We start from the raw sequence: 15,363 nt of genomic DNA, 5'->3' as shown, positions 1-15,363 counted from the left end.
AACTCCTCCCAAAAATCCTTCAAAATTTTTATTTTCGTTTTCCATAAAAATAAAGATAAAATCAACCAAAATCCAATACCTTCCACCTCAAGCTTTCACATCAGGTTCACCACTTATGTCGTATTACGTGCTTTCCTGCTCGAGAACGCGCCGGACGTCTGGCTGTAGAAGGTAGTATGGAGATTCACCGATAGTCAAGCAGTCTATTAGTTTTTGATTGCTGGAATATAAACGACTGCAACAATGTACCATAAATCTATACGGATGCTCTTCGACTGCTTGTCGAAGTCTTTTGTTTTTTTTGCCCCAGCCGGTAGGTCTCTAGACGTTACAGAGAACCCCGAACAACCCAAACTGTTAATCTTCAATACCCCTTTGTACTTACGATCTTGTATCCACTGATTGTCTTATTAAATTAACCCAATAAATTTCATTCACTCCGCATACTCAATCCTATAGACACCCTTTTAATCCTTCAATCACAGACGTAACTCGATTTTACAAAACAGTCAAGAGTATTCAAACCCACTTCATTTAAAAATCCCGATTCACCATTACAACACTGACTTCAGCAGCGATTGCCTCAGTCATCCCAAAACTCTACGAAGAAGAAAAATCCAAATTCTATGTCTTTCCTTCCCCGACCCGAAGCATGAAGCTCCTCTCTCTCATTCCCTTGATCTTCAAAAAAAAACCTCCAATGAAAACCGAACTAGTAACCTTGCAAAAGCTTGAAAACTAGCTCCCCCCTTCGATTCCCCTGAAAAAAAAAAACCCCCCCCTAAAACTATATTCTCCCCTAACCTTATCCTATGAACTTCTTCAATCTTCCATCTTAGATCCGGAATTGGCTCCCACCTCAAGCTTGGATCCAAAATTGGCTCTCGCCGTCAAGCTTTCTCCTCCGTTTTTACCTTTAAGAAATCCATTTACCGAAAACAACGTTCCCTGAAACGGCACAGAGAACAAGACAGCCTGAAACAGAATCGAACCCCGTAATCGGGACCACATTGAGTCGCCCGACCAATTTAGGTCCTATATTGGGAAAGATGCCCGTAGTAACCTGGATGTTCCCGTAATTGGGTCAAATTGGTCCTCGCGTCAGATTGGCTAAGACCCATAGTAAGACCTGGATTTCCCGTAATTAGACTACATTGGGTTGACCAGCCAATTCAGGTCTCATATTGGATAAGAGGACCCGGATTGGATTATCGAAATTGGATCCAATTGGCTCCTCGAACCCGTCGTGTGAATTGGTCCTTCTCTTCTTGCTGACTCCCGTTATTGGAATCGAACGGAGCATTTCAGTATGCCTCGGCTGACTGTAACGGAGTGACTGAACCTGACCACTCAGTATTTGTACTGGAGTTGGTCGATGCTCCTAATATTCGAGGTAACTGAATATTAATAAAATTCCCCTTTTTTTTATTTTTACTGTGTACTCGTGACAACACGACAACGTCATCAATGTCTTCAATCATTTTGTCTTCTCTTTCATATCTTGCTCGAGATATCAAGTCTGCTACCAAATTGTCCTTTCCAGCAACTTGCCTAAATTTCGGATTTAGTGACTTAATATAAGCAATCCATCTTAACATTACAATATTCGGTGTCGAACAATTAGTAACCATTCCAAGCAATGGTATGCAATCTGTTTCAATTACGACTTTTGTCCCAATCAAATAATCATTTTCAGCTTTCATAGCCGAAACAACTCCCCAAAGCTCCCTTTTGACTTGTGAATATACATGTTGACAAGTACTTAAAACTTTAGCTCCAAATCAAACTGCAAATCTATTTCCACTTAAATCATCTTGATCCATGGTCCAACCAATAGCAATAGGACTCGTATCCACAGTAAGAATTTCGTGCCTATTACAATCGTAATCAATTCTTCTTAAAATTAGATGTGTCATCAATAACACCTTTAGTTTTTACATTACTTTAGTATACTTTTTTTTCCATTTAAATTGATAACCCTTACGTAATAATTCATATAATAGGTCTGCTATATAAGTATAATGAGGAATTCATATATGGTAAAATACACAAGCTCCTAAAAACCTGCGTACCTTTGTTTAAGAGTTACATCAATCTTTCATCCTACCAATTGCATCAAGTTTGCTTGGATCTGGCTTTCTCCCATAAGATCTACACAAATGCCCAACAATAAGAACTTCTTGTATTCCAAATGTAGATTTTGTTCCTGACACTGTAAGACGAACTTCCTCAAGTCGAATTAAAATCTTTTCACAATCTTGTATATGATCAACAACATATTTGCGACACCCTCCCTCATCTAAAGTTTTGTCATTTTCTCCTTGTTTACATCCTTTGATAGGAGCATCATCCAAAAAAGGTATAGTTTTCTCACGGATGAAGTCTCTTAGTACTTTGTTCATCCCGTTCATCATATGAGCAACTGAGTTAGTAGTACCTTGTGGAAGAGTATACATTTTAAGTAATCAAAGTGGCGTTCTCATTGTCGTAAGTTCTCTACTCCCATAAACAAATGTTAAGGATAAAAACTCGATGAAAAAGTAATTCAGACAAGTGAGCCTTCTTTCAAAGAAAAAAAAAATATATATAAATAAACAAATATATATATTGAAAGAGAAACTGGAATGGCTATTGCCAAAAGAAAAGAAAACTAGAGACCCTTGAAACTAGACTCAAAGCAAGAAAAGAGTTGACAAGAGTGAAGAAGGCTTCACTCTTGTCTCTATATATACTATCTAACTAGGGATTATGTGGCGACGTTCTATAGGACCTCTAATATGTGTTGATTTTGTAGGACACATGCCTTGACTTATAAGGCAAGTTTTTCTACGTGTGGGCCATATAGTTAACTTGATCTTCAAGCTAACAACATGTGTGGCACATGGCCAACTTGTTGACTACGTTTTTAATCCAAAAAGTCAATTAAAGACACCTATGAAGTCAAAGCAGCGTCTATGAAGCTTCTAAGAAGCTTTCATATTAAATACTATAGAATTAACTTACTTTTACCTACTTTTACTTACTTCCACCTATTTGTATATGTAATTTCTAGCTTACATAAGTATGTCCATGACATTACCCCCCTTTCTAGGGACGAATTCCATGAGGAGTGGTCATCATATGTTGAGAAAATCTATGATGCGACAAATTGTATTCGCCACATACTGTGATCTTTGCTCTCTTCAAAGATGATTGATAAGACCTTTCAACCATCGGTAGTGTCTCATACCACGACGGAAAGACCACCTAGTTATTTGATCATTGTTGAGGCCTTCATAACTTCCTTCAAATAGAACATTTGATATACCATCATGAATTGTTCCTACCTCTAACAAAATCACCAAACATTGGAAGTCCCTTCCCAAATCATGATACCTGATGCGTTGTATCTCGCCATTTATTCGAAAAAGAACATGTCATTCTTGAAGATCTTCATCTCGATTACGGCGTCTTGAAGATTGTGAAAATCGTAATATCTCGTCCGGCAGGTCAGCAAATGAAGGCTCTTGAGTTGAATCCATTGGTTGTTGGTTTTCCATCTTCTGAGTGTCACAACTACAAAGAAGCTACAAACAAGAATTGAAAGTAGAATGTTATTTTGCCTAGATGTTGTTTCTTTTATAAAGAAGGTTTTCAGCTTAATTTTGATAAATATCTTCGATGAAAAGCCTCCACTACCTTTGCTACATTTGCAAGATTCTTTATTGGCTCCATGTACGTTCATTAATATCATATCCGTGCCAATAGACAAGATATTCTAATTTATTTTGGCGCCGCCTTGAATCTAAGACTTCTTCTATTTCAAACTCTTCATTATTGTCTACTTCTATAGGAGGAAGATGAGCTTGTCGTCTTCTTGGTATGTCCACTGTCTTGTATGCTTCAAGAAGAGACACATAGAATACTGGATGGATTTTTATTGACTCCAATAGATATAAATGATATGCAATTGGATTGATTTGTGCAGAAATAGAAAATGGTCCAAGTCTTCGATAGTCCAACTTCTCACAAGGATGAGTGGTCTTGATATTACGATGAAGTAGCCATACTTTATCACCCAAGAGGAATGGTGGTTGTTCCTTTCGATAGACATCCGTATTGACCTTTGTTGTTCTTGAGCGTCTTTTAACTGTGCCTTTATCGTTGCATGTAGCTCTGATAAATGAACCGCCAAATCTTTCGTAGTAGGATTATCAACTTTTGAAAAGTCAAAAGTATCAAGTCATGGATGATAACCATAATTAGCAAAGAAAGGTGTTTATTTTATAAAAAAATGTACCGTATTATTATAAGAAAATTCTACCAATGGCAGAAGAGTTGTCCAATCATCTTGTTGATAGTTAATAGTACATCTTAAATATTGCTCCAAAACTTAATCAATACGCTCCGTTTGTCTATCAATTTGAGGATGGAATGCCGAAGATAGTTTTATATCTACTTTTAAAATCTTGAAAAGAGTTCGCCAAAATCTTGATACTAATTGAGTTCTCCTATCTGATATAATATCCTTAGCTAATCCATGATAGCGATAGATATTGTCAAGAAAGAGCTTAGCTATTTCTTCACTTGTGATAGATTTTATACATGGTAAAAAATATGCCATCTTGATAAAACGATCTACTATCACAAATATAGAGTCTTAAGAACTTGAGATTGGAAGATCCGTGATGAAGTCCATAAAAACAGAAGACCATGGTTGTTCTAGAATGGATAATGGCTGAAGAAGTCCAAAAAGTTGATGACGAGGAGTTTTTGATCTTGAGCAAACATCACATGATTATACAAAATAATGACTACCTTCTACATTTGAGGCCACCAAAAATCTCTAGATATCAGCTTGAAAGTCTTATTATATCCAAAATGTCCTACTACTAGAAAATCGTAACGAGCTTGAAGAATACGTAAATATGCTTCTCCTTCTAGAACATATAAGCATCCTTCGAAACAGAGTAGGTTGTTCTTGAATTCAAATTTAGAAGGATCATGAGATTTAGAAGAATTATTCTTGATATCATGAAGAAGACGGTCTGAAGACATACTTAATTGGACTTGTTTAAAAAAAGTTAAATCAACAATCAATGTTGATTTTATTGCTCAAAGATGAAATTACTTTGGCTTTAAGAGGACCATTCTTTGTTGCTCAAAAGCTACATCTCCTTCTTTTGGTACAAGATAAGAATGTCTAGATAAGGCATCGGACAAACCTTGTTGTTTTTCTAGCCGATAAGTGATGATGAACTCAAATCTTGATAAAGACATGCTCCAACGAGCTTGACGATGATTTAATATGCATGCTGACATAAAATACTTGAAGTTCTTGTGATCCGTATACATGGTGATTGGATTGGAAGCACCTTCTAGATAATGATGCCATTCTTGAAAAGAATCCATAATTACAAGAAGTTCTTTGTCATGGATCTCATAATTGATTTCTGTTGCTGAGAATTTTCTTGAATAAAAGGCTATTAGATGAAGTTTGTCATCTATTTCCATTTGTGATAAAATCGCACCCAGAGTAAAGTTTGATGCATCTATTTCCATAAAGAATGCTTTGGAAAAATCAACACGATACAAGATTGGTGCAGAAACAAATGATGTCTTCAAAGATTCAAAAGCATCTTCCACTTCTTGATTCCATTGGAGTTTGTCTTTACAAGTCAAACATGTAAGTGGAACTGCAACTCGAGAGAAGTCTTTGATGAAGATTTGATAGTAGTTGGCAAATCCTAAAAAACATAGGACATCTCTTACCGTTTTTGAGATCTTCCAGTCTATAATAGTTTGAACATAGGATCCATCATAAGTCTATCATTTGAAATATTATAACCTAAGAAATCGACTTTAGTAGTGTGGAATACATACTTTTCTATCTTGGCATAGAATCATGCATCTCTTAATTTTTGTAATACACAACGAACATGAAGTTCATGTTCTTCTAGATTCTTAGAATAGATTAAGATGTCGTCTAGATAACAGACCACAAAATCGTCCAAAAATTCTCAAAAAACATCATTCATTAGATGTTGAAAAGCTGCTGGTGCATTTGTAAGTACAAAAGGCATGATGTTGTCATGATGTAACACGATTCATAGGTGAAAGAGTGTGGAGATTATTATAATTTAAGAGATCTTAGTTCAAAGTATTAGAATAAATTATCTTAGAAATATAGTTAATAGCCAAAGGGGTAGAAAAATTAAAAGGTACCAATGCTGCCTTTTAGAAAGGTGACTTCTACTTACTTTGTAGTACCATAAGTAAGGCAAATCAAAGTAGATTGGAAAAATAAATGATATAGGAATCTTTAGAAGAAAGTTAAGAGTAAATTCTAGAAAAAAGTTACTTAGAAAAACTAGATATTCATATCCGGAGAGGGCCGGTTATGAACCAGGGTCGAAATCAGGCCCTGAGGCACAAAACCGAGTCTCGACGACGACTCCGGGACTCTTTGGCAGATCGGAGAGTGGAGTTTGAGAGAAGATTGGATAGGGTTTCTATAGGCGTTGATTTTGGGTGATTTGGAGTTGATATGAATTTTTAAGAGTTTTGCAAAATTGAGGTTTTTTTTGGATGACTTGGGTTTTATGAAATAAAATAGGGTTTATGTTTTGAGTGATTTCGAGAGTTTTGTTGCAGATCTACAGGTGAATTTTTTTGGGTTCATGGGTATAGTTGTGTTAAATACATGTTGTGAATTTGAGCTTGATCTAACGGTTGAACTGAGAGATATTGAGGTTTAAGTGAGTCAAGGTCTCAAAAAGTAGAATTATAGGTCCAATGAAGGTTTTTAAGTTTTCATGCAATCTACTGGTTGAATTAGAGTAAAACTTATGTAAGAGGATATTATACTTGTTTTTCTATATCCATGAGAAATTTGAAACCAATCGAATGGTGCAAAGAAGAAAAATTGGCTCTAGAAGGTTGGCATCAAGATAAGAGAAGGAGGCCGGCTAACACCCGAACAAAATTTTGAGGTTTTCGTCAATTTGGCAACTCCGATCCTTTTCAAAAAAAATTGGCTTGTTTTGAACTTGATTTTTAAGAAGTTTGCAAATTTTGAATTGAGTTCAATGGTTTATTCAGTAGATATTGAGGTTTAAATCTGTCATAGGAATTACTAGGATTTGGATTAGGGTTTGGCTAGGATTCGGTTTAGAGTTTGGATTAGGATTTGGATTAGGATTTAGGGTTTGGATTAGGGTTTAGGATTTGGTTAGGGTTAGATTTAGGATTTGGATTAGGATTTGGATTAGGGTTTGGTTAGGGTTTGATTTAAGGTTTGATTTAGGATTTAGGATTTGGATTAGAGTTTAGGGTTGGATTAGGATTTGGATTAGGGTTTAGATTAGGATTTAGGATTTGATTAGGGTTTGATTTAGGATTTGGATTAGAGTTTGGACTAGGATTTGATTAGGGTTTGATTTAAGGTTTGGTTTAGGGTTTAGGATTTGAATTAGAGTTTAGGGTTTGGTTAGGGTTTGATTTAAGGTTTGGTTAGGGTTTGATTTAAGATTTGGTTTAGGATTTAGGATTTGGATTAGAGTTTAGGGTTTGGTTAGGATTTGATTAGGGTTTGGATTAGGGTTTGGATTAGGATTTAGGATTTATTTACGGTTTGATTTAGGGTTTGGATTAGGGTTTGGGCTAGGGTTTAGGATTTGAGTAGGGTTTGATTTAAGGTTTGGTTTAGGATTTAGAGTTGGATTTAGGATTTGGTTTAGGGTTTAGGGTTTGGAATAGGATTTAATTTAAGATTTTTTTAGGATTTGACTTAGGATTTAGGAATTATTAGGATTTAAGATTTAATTAGGTTTGGTCTAAATTTGATTGAAATTCAATAGGGTTTTAATTATAATTAAATTAAGGTTGAATTGACATATATTTGAGTAAAATTTGTGATTATTCTAATATTTCTTTAAGAATTTTATTGTTTGTTTGAAATTTCTTTGAGTTGTTTTGAATTTGATTACGTTTGTTTACCATTATTATAGTCTAATTAGAGCATTGTTAGTATTCTATTAGAATTAGGATTTTGTTATCGCAATTTTTATTCTTCCTTCTACATCCAGGTGCCCAGAGCATTCTCAAGCAAGACTTCACACATTGCGACATATTTAGTGAACCCGACGTGAAACGCTTGAGGTGGAAGGAATTTATTATTATTTTTTTTATTTGAATTTTGGAAAAGAAATTAAAGTAGAATGGAAGGAGGTAATTTGGATAGTGCTTCTAGTGGAGTTGGAAGAAGAGCTTCATTTGGAGGACAAAGTATGCATTTTGATCCTAACTCCACAAGCATGTTTGAAGCTTTGACCTTATTCATGCAACAACAAGAGCAACAGGTTAAAGATCGCAAAGAGAGTATGGCTAACAAAGCATTACAAGCGGTCGTGGACAAGATCGATCAATTTGAAGGAAAGGATATTACAAAATATTTAAGATGTTATGTAAAAGAAATGGAATTGAAGCATATTTCAAAAAGTAAGATGGTTCAATTATTTGAATTAGCCTCTGCACGAGAGATAAGAAATCAAGTAAAGTTTCTTATTCAACACTTTGGAGGTTCATGGGAGAAATTTTCTCAAGCTTTGAAGGATGAGTTTTTCTTAGAAGATAGTGATAGGGTTACAAAAAGGTCTTTTTTTGAATGGATTGAAAAGCCAAAGAAGGATCTTCTAGCAATAGAATTATTAAGGGAGTTTGAAAAGCGATATTCTTCTTTATCAAAGAAAGAAAGATAGTTATTGGATCCAAGTAAGGTGGAGCTCTTTCTTCAAGTAGCTGATAGAAAGTTGCAAGAGAAGTTGGAATTCATGCTTGAAGATAAAGAAGAAGATGAAGGATTGACAACAAATTGGAAAAGGATAGAGGATGCTGTAAGGACGATGACAAAAAGATAAAAGATAAAAGATATGGGGGGTGATCAAAGACCATTACAACCATCTAAGATAAAGGTGTCTAGTATCTATCCGACATCTTTAATTCAACCTTCAATGGCTACATCAAAGAAAGAAGAAACAAGAATTAATGAAATCATACGTGGGATGAGAGATTTACAAATAAAATTTGCAAAACTTGAAGAGAAAGGTCAATCATCAAGAACATCAACAAAACAAAGACCAAGGCCAATGGAGGGTGTAGTACATAGATGCATGTGGTGTGACAGCATAGATCACTCGAGGAGGGAATGTGAAGAATTTATAGAGGCATTACGTAAAGGAGTTGTTTTTTTTAAAGATGGTATGATACACTCAAAAGAAAATGGAGAAAAATTGGAAACAAATTTTGGTAAAAGAGGAATGAAGTTATTTATTGGAGATACTTTTAAAGTGCAGACAATCTCAAGCAATGAAGCATCAACATATTGGGTGGAAGCAGATCCTAGTAGATGTTTAAGTATAAACCTTGAGTTTTCAATAGAATCTAGTTCTTTGTGGACAAGTACATTGAGGTATGCTGAAAGGAAAAATTTTACTAGAGATGATTTGAACCGTGTTGGTAATAACATTCAACAAATTACTGGGTGGGATGATCCAGTAGATAGACTATCTGTACTTGCAAGGAGTCAATATGAAGCATTAATAGAAGAAAAATGAAGGAGAGATGAAAATAATGAAGGGCCCTCAAAAAGAATTACAAGGGGAAAAGAGCACGACAACAAAAGAATTCTATACATGAAGAGACAATGGAGAGCATTTCTATAAAAGAAAGGGAAATGGGAAAAGAAAAAGCAAAGGTTCCTACTTATAAATTACAAACAAATATTGAAGCAGCTACAGATTTGAAGAAGGTATTGGAGGAGCGGATTTTAAGTGGAAAGGTTGAATTCACAATTGGTGAAATTCTAAGAATTGCAAAGCATGAGTTTTATGAAGTTATTATTGATACAATAAAGAAAAAATGATAATCTATAGGAGACTCTATGACATCAAATGTACAAGGAACAAGAGCAATGGAAAGAAATAAAGATGAAGAAGATGAAATACAAAATTTTGGAAATGTCTTGTGAATAAGGTTTGCAGAAAAAGAAGATGTCATTCAAGCTTCTAGCCATTATTCTAGAAGTTATTGCGCAAGGGCTACAACGGAGACTTTAATAAAATTGGGAAATTTAGAAGAACTAATTGTAGCATAAATTGATCATGGTTCTGAAATCAATTTGATGACAAAGGAATTATATAACAAGAAAAAATGGCCTATTGATACTGAACATGGATGGATGATAAGAGCTACGAATAATTCAAAGGGAGATTTGTATGGAGCATGTCCAAATATCAAAGTGACAATTGGAGATGTTATTCATGAACAAAATTTCTTTGTGCAAGACAGGTCTACATACCCTATTATATTGGGACAACCATATATTATTTCCACACGAATGGAAACAAAAGTAATGGATGATGGTTCAGCTTATGTAAGAATAAGAAGCCAAGATGGAATGAAAGCAGTTCAATTTTTAACTGTTAGTGCTAATCATGAGAGAAATCGTGATAAGTTGAGAGAGAAATCAATATCAAATAAGAAATTTGAAGACCTTGAGGATTTTTACCACACACCATTGTAAGGCAGGGTTGCAATGGATTACAAAAAGAAATACTCTCGCTTAATTTAGAAAAAGAATTTTTATCTACCGGACTTATTGAGATGACACAAGATTGTGTGTTGACTTTTAAGACTATTGACAAAATGAAAAAGAGGGACAGATGTTATATTAAAAATATAGAAAAAAATTTGAAAGAAAATGGAGAATTGGTTGAAAATAAATTTATTTCAAGAGTATATAAAGAAGTAGATTTTGCAGATACTATGGAAGAATTAAATTATCTATTACAATGTGGGTTACAAGTAGAGAATAGAGTTATTAATGTGTGTTCTAAAGAATTTTATGATGAAATTCAAGGATTTAAAGAAAATTTAAGTCGCCAAGAGGTATATGTTGAAACTAAGTATAAATCAGTAGCAAAGAAGGTCAAACCATTGGCTTTGCCACTACCATGTGATTGTGAAGAAATGATAAGTGGAGCATCGACACAACCAAATCTAAGAGATCCAAAGAAGATAGGGCATAAATTTACGGATGTTACATTAGATGGGTTAAATGTTGGAGGTGATGGATTTTTGACAAAATGTGAAGAAAAATGTTTTAGGGATATGCTTTCATGTCATGGAAAAGCTTTTGCATTTGAAGCACATGAAATTGGGTGTGTTGATCCAAATATTGTAGCACCCATGGTTATTTTTACTATTCCTCATGAACCATGGAATTTGCGACCAATTCCAGTACAAAGAGCACATTTATCTAAGTTAGTAGATTTACTCAATGAAAAGATTAAAATGGGAATTTTGAAACCATCCATAGCACCTTATTCTAATTGATGGTTTATAGTGCCAAAGAAAAATGGAACAATGAGATTTATACAAGATATGCAACCCGTAAATAAAGTGACTATTAGAAATATGGATTCAAGTCCAATTGTAGATGAATTTGCAGAAGCATTTGCTGGAAGAGCTATCTACTCAATGGATGATCTTTATTCAGGTTATGATCAATTCCAATTGGCAATACAAAGTAGGGATTTGACAACTATGAAGACACCGTTAGGATTGGCTAGAATGTGCACATTATCACAAGGGGCTACAAATTCTGTAGCACATATGATGAATGGAATGCATAAGGTATTAAGAGATTTTATTCCAAGAATAACAATGCCTTTCTTGGATGATGTACCTATTAAGGGATGTGAAGAAGAAAAAAAGAATGAAACTTTAGATTCAAAGGGATGTAGGAAGTTTGTGGCAGATCATATTGAAGATTGTGAGAAGATTTTGAAAAGATTGGAAGAAGTTCATTTAACCTTATCGGGGACAAAATCAATGTTTGGAGTAAAAGAAATTTTGGTGGTAGGACACATATGTGGTTCATATAGATGTAAGCCAAGTATAGAAAAGATTGATATTATTAAAAAGTTGAAAGAATGTACAAATTCAACGAAGGTGAGAAGATTTTTAGGAGCATGTATTTTCTATCATATATGGATATCTCACTTTATACGTATAGCAGATCCATTATATAAGTTCTTAAGAAAGAATAAAAAATTTTAATGGAAAGAAGAATAACGAAAAGCTATGGAAAAATTGAAAGAACTTCTTTCTTCATCTCCAACTTTGAAGAAAGTAAATTATGAAGGTGGAAGGCCAGTGGTATTAACAGTTGATGCAAGTCCAATTGGAATAGATTAGGCGGTTGGGCAAGATGATGAACAAGGAAATAGATATTTAGTAAGATTTGGAGCAAAGGTATTGAATTCTAGGCAAAGGGCATATGCGCAAATCAAAAGAGAATTATGGGGTATAGTAATAGCTATGAAAAATGAAAAAGAATACTTGATTGGAGCATTAGTAGTTATAGAAACAGATTGTCTACCTTTTTTAGGCATGATTACAAGTTGTTCAACTCCTGATATTGCTATGTTGAAGTGGATAGCATATATCAAATCTATGAATCATGAATTTAAACATATTGTAGGGAAAGAAAATTCAGTTGCAGATATGTTATCGAGAGCAAGGTATAATGATGAAGAAAAGATGATTGATTTAGAAGATGATGTGGGTACAAAATTTTATACCAATGTGTTATCAAAGGAAAAGGGTGTATGTTTTAATATACCATTAGAAGCATTTTTAAGAGATTTATATGAAAATGAATGGAAAGATGTTGGAGAGTATTTGAGCACATTAAAACAACAAAAAGATTAAGAAAATTTGTAAGAAAGCCTATAGATATTTTTTACATGATAGATATTTATGGAAGCATCCAAAAAAGAAAGGAGAAGTACTACAAAGGGTGATATGTGGTTTAGAAGTTCAATAAAATATTATTAAAGAATTTCATGAAAATTTATGGGTAGGGCATCGAGGTATTTGGGCAACATTCACTAAGTTAAAGGAAAAATATTGGTGGAAGAGAATGTACAAAGACATAGCAAAATTTATAGAATCTTGTGAGACTTGCCAAGTATATTCAAATATTCGACATCGAGATGGGTTACATCCAACATACCCTTTGGCTTTACATTACAAATGGGTGGTGGATTTAGTGGCAATGCCTATGGGACTTGGAAAAATGAAGTATTTGGTACTTGCACGAGAAGATTTTTCAAATATGGTTGAAGGACGAGCATTAAGAACAAAGGATATTAAAGGTGTATGTCGATTTCTATTAGAAGAAGTTATTTTTCGCTATGGTTGTATTGGAAAAATTACGACAGATAGAGGTGAATTGGATGCAAAGGAAGCACGAGAATTCTTTAATAGGATAGGAATTAAACTTTCTTTAACAACTGCATATAATCCAGAAGGTAATGGTAAAAGTGAGCGTGGGCATTCACCTATTGTTAAGGCATTAGTAAAGGCATGCAATGGAAAAGCACATGAATAGCCTAGACTACTACCATTTGCACTATGGGCAGATCGTACAACTCATAGTTCGGTAACAGGTTATATGGCTTCTGAATTAGTATATGATCAAAAACCAGTAATGCCAATAGAAGATGTAGTACCTACATGGGGTATATTGCCTTGGAAGAATGATCTCAACAAAGAAGAACTTTTAGCATTACGGATTCAGCAACTAGAAAGAAGATCCAACGAAATTGAAATAACAATAAAAAAATTGAAAGAAGCAAGGAAAAAGAATAAAGAAAGATTTGATAAAAAACATCGATTATGACCCAAGGCTATTGAAGATGGTGATTGGCTATTAGTTTATGATAGTAGCTTAGACAATCAACATAGCACTATGAAGAATTTTGCAAAGAGATGGTTTGGACCTTATATTGTCAAAAGGGCACACAACAATGGAACATATTTATTACAAGAACTTGATAGTACAGAATTGAAGGTACCCATAGCAGGCAAACGAATCAAGTTATTTAAACAAAGAGATGAAGGCATTTGTTTTGATGAAGAACAAACTCAAATATAAGATATTGAGATTGGAATAGAAGAGCATATTGAAGATCAAGAATTGTACCAAGATGAAGAACATTCTACATTAACATATTGAAGAATCGTTGGCGCATGCCGGAGGATGCACAAATTCAAGGGGGGTGGATGTCGTGATATAACACGATTAATAGATGAAAAAGTGTGGAGATAGTTATAATTTAAGAGATCTTAGTTCAAAGTATTAGAACAAATTATCTTAGAAATATAGTTAATAGCCAAAGGGGTAGAAAAATTAAAAGGTACCAATGCTGCCTTTTAGAAAGGTGACTTCTACTTACTTTGTAGTATCATAAGTAAGGCAAATCAAAGTAGATTGGAAAAATAAATGATATAGGAATCTTTAGAAGAAAGTTAAGAGTAAATTCTAGAAAAAAGTTACTTAGAAAAACTAGATATTCATATCCGGAGAGGGCCGGTTATGAACCAGGGTCGAAATCAGGCCCTGAGGCACAAAACCGAATCTCGACGACGACTCCGGGACTCTTTGGCAGATCGGAGAGTGGAGTTTGAGAGAAGATTGGATAGGGTTTCTATAGGCGTTGATTTTGGATGATTTGGAGTTGATATGAATTTTTAAGAGTTTTGCAAAATTGAGGTTTTTTTTGGATGACTTGGGTTTTATGAAATAAAATAGGGTTTATGTTTTGAGTGATTTCGAGAGTTTTGTTGCAGATCTACGGGTGAATTTTTTTGGGTTCATGGGTATAGTTGTGTTAAATACATGTTGTGAATTTGAGCTTGATCTAACGGTTGAACTGAGAGATATTGAGGTTTAAGTGAGTCAAGGTCTCAAAAAGTAGAATTATAGGTCCAATGAAGGTTTTTAAGTTTTCATGCAATCTACTGGTTGAATTAGAGTAAAACTTATGTAAGAGGATATTATACTTGTTTTTCTATGTCCATGAGAAATTTGAAACCAATCGAATGGCGCAAAGAAGAAAAATTGGCTCTAGAAGGTTGGCATCAAGATAAGAGAAGGAGGCCGGCTAACACCCGAACACAATTTTGAGGTTTTCGTCAATTTGGCAACTCCGATCCTTTTCAAAAAAAATTGGCTTGTTTTGAACTTGATTTTTAAGAAGTTTGCAAATTTTGAATTGAGTTCAATGGTTTATTCAGTAGATATTGAGGTTTAAATCTGTCATAGGAATTACTAGGATTTGGATTAGGATTTGGCTAGGATTCGGTTTAGAGTTTGGATTAGGGTTTGGATTAGGATTTAGGATTTGGATTAGGGTTTAGGATTTGGTTAGGATTTGATTTAGGATTTGGATTAGGATTTGGATTAGGGTTTGGTTAGGGTTTGATTTAAGGTTTGGTTTAGGATTTAGGATTTGGATTAGAGTTTAGGGTTGGATT

Source organism: Physcomitrium patens, chromosome 13 (genome assembly GCF_059467195.1).
Source record: "Physcomitrium patens ecotype Gransden chromosome 13, ASM5946719v1, whole genome shotgun sequence".
NCBI lineage: Eukaryota > Viridiplantae > Streptophyta > Bryopsida > Funariales > Funariaceae > Physcomitrium > Physcomitrium patens.
The sequence above is the reverse complement of the archived record's forward strand: the minus strand, read 5'-3'. Positions refer to the sequence as shown.